General features: G+C 33.1%; 1 protein-coding gene across 2 annotated transcripts in view; it reads right to left on the reverse strand.

Moving 5' to 3' along the window:
• CDase (neutral ceramidase) overlaps nt 1-5,125 on the reverse strand; it is a 40,570-nt gene extending 35,445 nt beyond the window's left edge. The window contains exon 1 of one of the 2 annotated variants that reach the window (XM_028175024.2): nt 4,831-5,125. The gene's annotated coding sequence lies outside the window, so the exon portion shown is untranslated. The remainder of the gene's footprint in view (nt 1-4,830) is intronic. The other variant, XM_089731767.1, reaches the window with a different exon arrangement.
• Nucleotides 5,126-6,000: the final 875 nt, after the last annotated feature.

The following is a 6,000-nucleotide window of genomic DNA, read 5'->3' on the forward strand; positions in this document are numbered from 1 at the left end:
CTACAAATATCAATATTCTAAAATAAATCCTAGTGTCTTTATCAAACCTTGGTTTTATAAGTTCAAAAAATTCAACAAGCAAATAACTAGTGTACTTATCAGGCTTCGATTGGGTCACTTTTGCTCACCACAATTTTTATTTAAGCTAAAAATTAAACCTTCTCCTATGTGTAGTTGCGGTAAATCTATCGGTACTTTAGATCATATATTTCTGGAATGCGCTCTTAATGTTGAATGCCCACCACTATATTGTTTACTAACTAACACTAACATCCCGTTCCCAGTTAATATGAACTATCTCTTAACATTCCCTAATCCTAAAGTTGTAAATGCATTAGCTTATTTTATTTCCCGCAATAACATTAAACTGTAAAAATATTTACAAATTTTTCTCCAGTTCTTATTCATCTCATCTGCTACAATCTATATCTATCTATATCATTGATATTCTATCTACCTGACATTGGCAGAGTAATTCGTAAAAGAAGAGACTCGAGCCATAAAAAAAACAAACAACAACAACAAAACAAAAAAAAGAACAAAATCAAAACAAAAATCTTCCTTAAAATAACATCTCAATAATATAGAATAAACATAATGTTAAATATAGGTACTTATATAGCTTACATATGACTTTGTATGCATAAATAAACATACTACAATTGAATATACCTATGTATAAAATACTAAAATACATACATACACATAATTACATATCATATAATATACATGTAAAGTAATAATATATAAATACACAATTTAGTATTATAGTAGTTAAGAATGGCTAAAAGTAAAAAATAATAATAATAATAATTGAAAAATAAAATAAATTAGTTTGGAGATGATTCTTCCAGTTTTTTGTGGATGTATTCGCGAACTTTGAGTTTAAATTTAATTAGAAAATTAATTGTTCATACTAAAATTTTATTATTTTGGGGTTATCAGTATTCGTCCAGTGACCGCAGATATGTTAGAATCGATGTAATCATGTCAATGTCGTCATTTTGAGAGTTGCATTTGAGTGTCATGTTCAATTTTATCGTTAAGTGATTGCCACTCCTGCTACACACAATTTTGACTCGTATTGTATATATACCTATAAGTGTTTAAACATATTGTTCAATCTGAATTTGGCTTGCTTTTTTTAAGCATTTTTATTTAACAAAAACTGATACAAATTTAAAATATTACTAACCCGACTTAAACTTTTACAATAAAATATTTACAGGGCGTTAAATTAAAAACATTTAATTTTGAACTTTATTTCTATTCATACTTACGGATGAGTTCTTAAAACGTAGCGGCATTATGTCGTTCCTATTATTTAATTCATTCCCTAGTCATCGCCTAGGGTATAAACGGAGTATGTGGATCTTGCTGTTCTGCAGATGCTGGGAGTAGACCGCGGGGCTAAAGATAACTCCCAACAATCGAACCCAAGCCTACCACTTCCAGATATTATGAAACCAGGAGGGAAACAGTACTGTGATATTCAAAAAATTATGAAATGCATACATAAGGTGGGTGGCGCATTTACGTTGTGGATGTCTATGGGCTCCAGTAACCACTTAACACCAGGTGGGCTGTGAGCTCGTCCACCCACCTAAGCAATAAAAAAATTTAAAAAAATTGTTGCCAATTTACATTCATTAGTTTTGTACAATTTAAGTTGATTTCGTGATGTGGTGAGAAGAAACAATGCGCAGAACGCAAGGTGAGTATGATTGGGTAACATACGGTTGAGAGTCTCAGTGGGGCATGACAAAATATGCGAACTAAGATTAAAATTACGGCTTGACATCGTATTCATTACAAAACTATAAAGTTATAAGCATTCGAAACGTCAAAAATTGGGAAGTGATTTACTTGGCCGTTTTCCAATTACAGCACAAGAGCGTATTCCAATTACAGCACAGCAGAAGACAATTAACCATTAATTAATGGTAGTTTTCCAATTACAGAGCATAATGCGACTCAGTGACGCACAATGCCGAATTGTGCTGAAGCTTAGTTGAGCATTATGCCGCATAATGCGCTCTTGTGCTGTAATTGGAAAACGGCCCTTAAATGCGAGATTCCGTAGAAAATACTATCTCTATCCAAAACATCATAAGTAAATTAAATTAAATAAACATAATAGATAAAATAAAAATACTGACATATCTCTCAGCCATCAACATTTACTATTCGCAGTAATACTATTTGTTAGATAAATTCAGATAAAAAACAATGAACAAAGAAAACAAGCCTATTATTATTCACATATTCGTGTTTAGAAATACTATGACCGATTTAACCTAGGGAAGATAAGAATTGTATATTTTTAAATAAACTCTACTATTTTTCAGATGAACTAGCCGCATCCAACTAACCCATAGACATCTACAACGTAAATGCCGCCACCCACCTTGAGATATGATTTCTAAGGTCTCAGTATAGTTACAACGACTGCCCCACCCTTCAAACCGAAACACATTACTGCTTCACGGCAGGAATACGCAGGGTTATGGCCTACCGGTGGGGCTCACAAGCGAATGGCTATACCACCTATAAATAGTTTATTAAAACCTATAGAAACCACGCTTGCTAGTTGATTTTCCACGTCATTTCGGATCCTTCCGATCCACTAACATATAGTAGATTCTGCGAAGCATTGCTCCTGCTAGGGCTAGTATTAGCAACGTCGTCAGGTTTGAGCCCCGTGAACTCACCTACTCGCTCTGTGAATTTAGTATAATATAACCCCTCGACGATACTAGAATAGGAAGGGAAAAAACGGGTAGAACCATTTACGTTAGTTTCCACGGCATCCGATTCATGATGTATTTGTGCTCCACAACAATTCACTCTTAGACAAGTACCTATGTAACCCAATGAAACCTCAACTAACTCAATGAAATCTCAACCAATCCACAACAATCTCAACGTCAATTAGGTCGTCTAAGATTTTACGGTTGGCAGGTACTAAAAAATTTAAATATTCACATGCAAACATTCTTTACTTTTGGTCGAATCATAAGTAAATTTATTATTATTACTAATAATAGTATATTCAACGTTTATGGATTAGTAACAATAGTTTTATTAAGGATACCTTCAGCATATAAACAGGGAAATCCAAATCGTCCATGCTATTTTCTCATTTATTTATATTTCCTCATTTAATATATTTATTTACTCAGTATTATATTATATCGTTTAATATACCGTATTTTTTTAATTATTTCTTATATTTATTATACAATAAACTCCTTTGTTTCAAGATCGATCTTCATTGTTTTAGTTAGTAATTAACAAGTTTTATCAACAAAACTTAACTTATCAATTTTTTTTTTTTATGGAAAGTATATTTTTTTCGCAAAAAAATAAATAATTTTATTTTTTTATGAAAAATAGTATATTGCATATAATATATCTAGGCATTACTGGGTCTCGATGTAAAAATATCAGTACTAAAAATACGTCATGGTTATCGAGTACCTTAAAGCTTGAGAACATAGTTGATATATATGTAACCGAACATACTGTATGAACGACCGTCCGGTGTAGTGGTAAGTGACATGGTCACTACACAAGGGGGTCGCGGGTTCGAATCCCGCCAAGGGAAGGTATTTGTATGATAAATATAAATGTGTTTTCCAGGGTTATGGATGTATATTAAATATATGTATGTGTATAATAAAAATCTTACATTTATTTCCGTTATCTGGCACCTGTAACACAAGTTCTTTACGAACTTAGCACGGGACCAGTTAACGTGGCGTGATTGTTAATAAATATTTATTTATAAAAAAAAAAAAAAAAATAGTAGTGTTGTTTCAGTCAAACAAACAACAAATTATTAAGCCAAATAAACGTTACGTTACGTTACGTACGTAAATCAAACGTTATTATTTAACTACTAGCGACCCGCCCTCGATTCGCTTCGGAAACTTTAAATTTTATTATTGATAGTTGAGTCCTGCGATGCTACGCCGCGGGGCGAAGCTAGTCTAAAAAAAAGTAGCCTAAGTTACACCTTATATCATCAGCTACCTGTCAGTGAAAGTCCCGTCAAAATCGGTCCAGCCGTTCCAGAGATTAGCCGGAACAAACAGACAGACAGCCAGACAGACAGACAAAAATTGTAAAAAATGTTATTTTGGTGTATGTACCGTATATATATTCATATGCATGTAGTAAAAAGCGGTTATTTCAATATTACAAACAGACACTCCAATTATATTTAATGTATAGATATCACGTGTGTAGCAAACTAATGCGTGATATGAGGTTTGTCGCGATTTCCGACGGACTTTAAAACTAGCTGATTTTTTTTCTTTATTCTATAATCGATTTCGACAAAACAAGAACTGACAAAGGTATCCAAGTACCGGTGTTTCTTGTTTAGACCTTTTAATGTAGAATATTCAATAGTATAGTTACATCGTAATTAATTGTTGTAACGCAGGCAGCAATTAGATAAAGTAATGAATTGAACATCTGACGACCTCTATCGCATGCACGCACTCTAATAATAAATAAAACCATTGTGATGTTTTCTATTAATTAACAACTACCCACCGGATTGAATTTAATTAATTTCTAACTTTCATTTCAGTACTACGAATATGTGATTTTATAAAAGTTTATATAGAAAAAAGCCTAACCTCATTCATGTTGGCTTTGACACATAATAAAACACAAACTACAAACAAACGCATTCACAAAAAAACTGTTGACGATTTATTTATTTTAGACAGGAATCTAATAAGTATGTATATACATTTTATTTTACATGTGGATAAAAGAATTAAATACCGTTTAAGTTTTAATTCTTCGCCATCTTACCTTCTCTTCGAAGCTTTGTTCCTGTTATTTATCCAATACTTCAGAAAACAATTATGTATGTAATAACGTCCCGCTAATTTCACATTTTACCGCCAAAACTACTTTCACCAATAGGCAAAGGAAACAACAACACTGAAAGACAACATCACCAACAGTTTTGCCGGGTTTTACAATTCGCACAATACGGAATACAAAGTTCAACAGCCGCTAATAAGGAAAGTAAGCGGGCGTTGCGAGGACGAAATGATTATAGCGCATTTAACGTGTTACCTACAGCACAGTTCACAGTGAACTGTTTTAATATTTATTATTTTCTGACGATTCCGACTCTGCGTCGAACGGACAGAGCTTGATGTATTCAGTCGCAATGTACGGACCTTATTTTGATATTTGATAAAATACAACAACAACACCAAGATTGCGGATTCTTTGTTTAATAATTCTTTATCTATCATATCTGACGAAGCTCGGGTATCAACAATGTCAAATGACTTATAAATGTCTTATATTAGGTATTAATTTGCAATAATATTTACAATTTACGTCCCTTGAGAACAAATGATTTTGGTTTTCGTATTTACTATACAAAACATTAAAGAAAACGCTTAAATTTCAATATGGTTGCAAAATTAACTGTAACCTGTGATATGACATATTGAATACTTGCAACAGCCATACCACCAATACCAAAAAAAATTCTGAGGTCTTAAGGCCTATCAATGATACGCCAATGATAAATCGAAAAGTTCGCCGTAGTAAATTGATGCAAAATTATTGAGTGCAAGTAGAAAACATGACAAATGACGCGCGGTACACTTGATCCTATGTAGATCTGTTTTAGGCAGCTGGATACTTTTAACTTGGTTTATGTGCCTATTAAGTATTATTGAAAAATCTAGATAGATATTAACTGATCGAAAATCTTTCAAGCTGTTGATCAAAAAATACGAAGCATCTACCTTCTGGTGCAACATTCAATCGCGATTTTTCCACGAGTCAGTGGTAGTAAATACACTACCTTCTTTTGTTCCGTAATTCCTTTTACTAATACCCTTTTTTTTCCTACCTTTGCTAATAGCTTTGAGAGGCTATTTCAGCTTCTCCTTGACGTGTAGATGAGCTCACGGGGCTCAAGCCGGGAGTGCTGCTAACACTGGCCGTAGCAAGAGC

The sequence above is a fragment of the Bombyx mandarina genome, chromosome 12, assembly GCF_030267445.1.
Source record: "Bombyx mandarina strain Sakado chromosome 12, ASM3026744v2".
NCBI classification, from domain to species: Eukaryota; Metazoa; Arthropoda; class Insecta; order Lepidoptera; family Bombycidae; genus Bombyx; species Bombyx mandarina.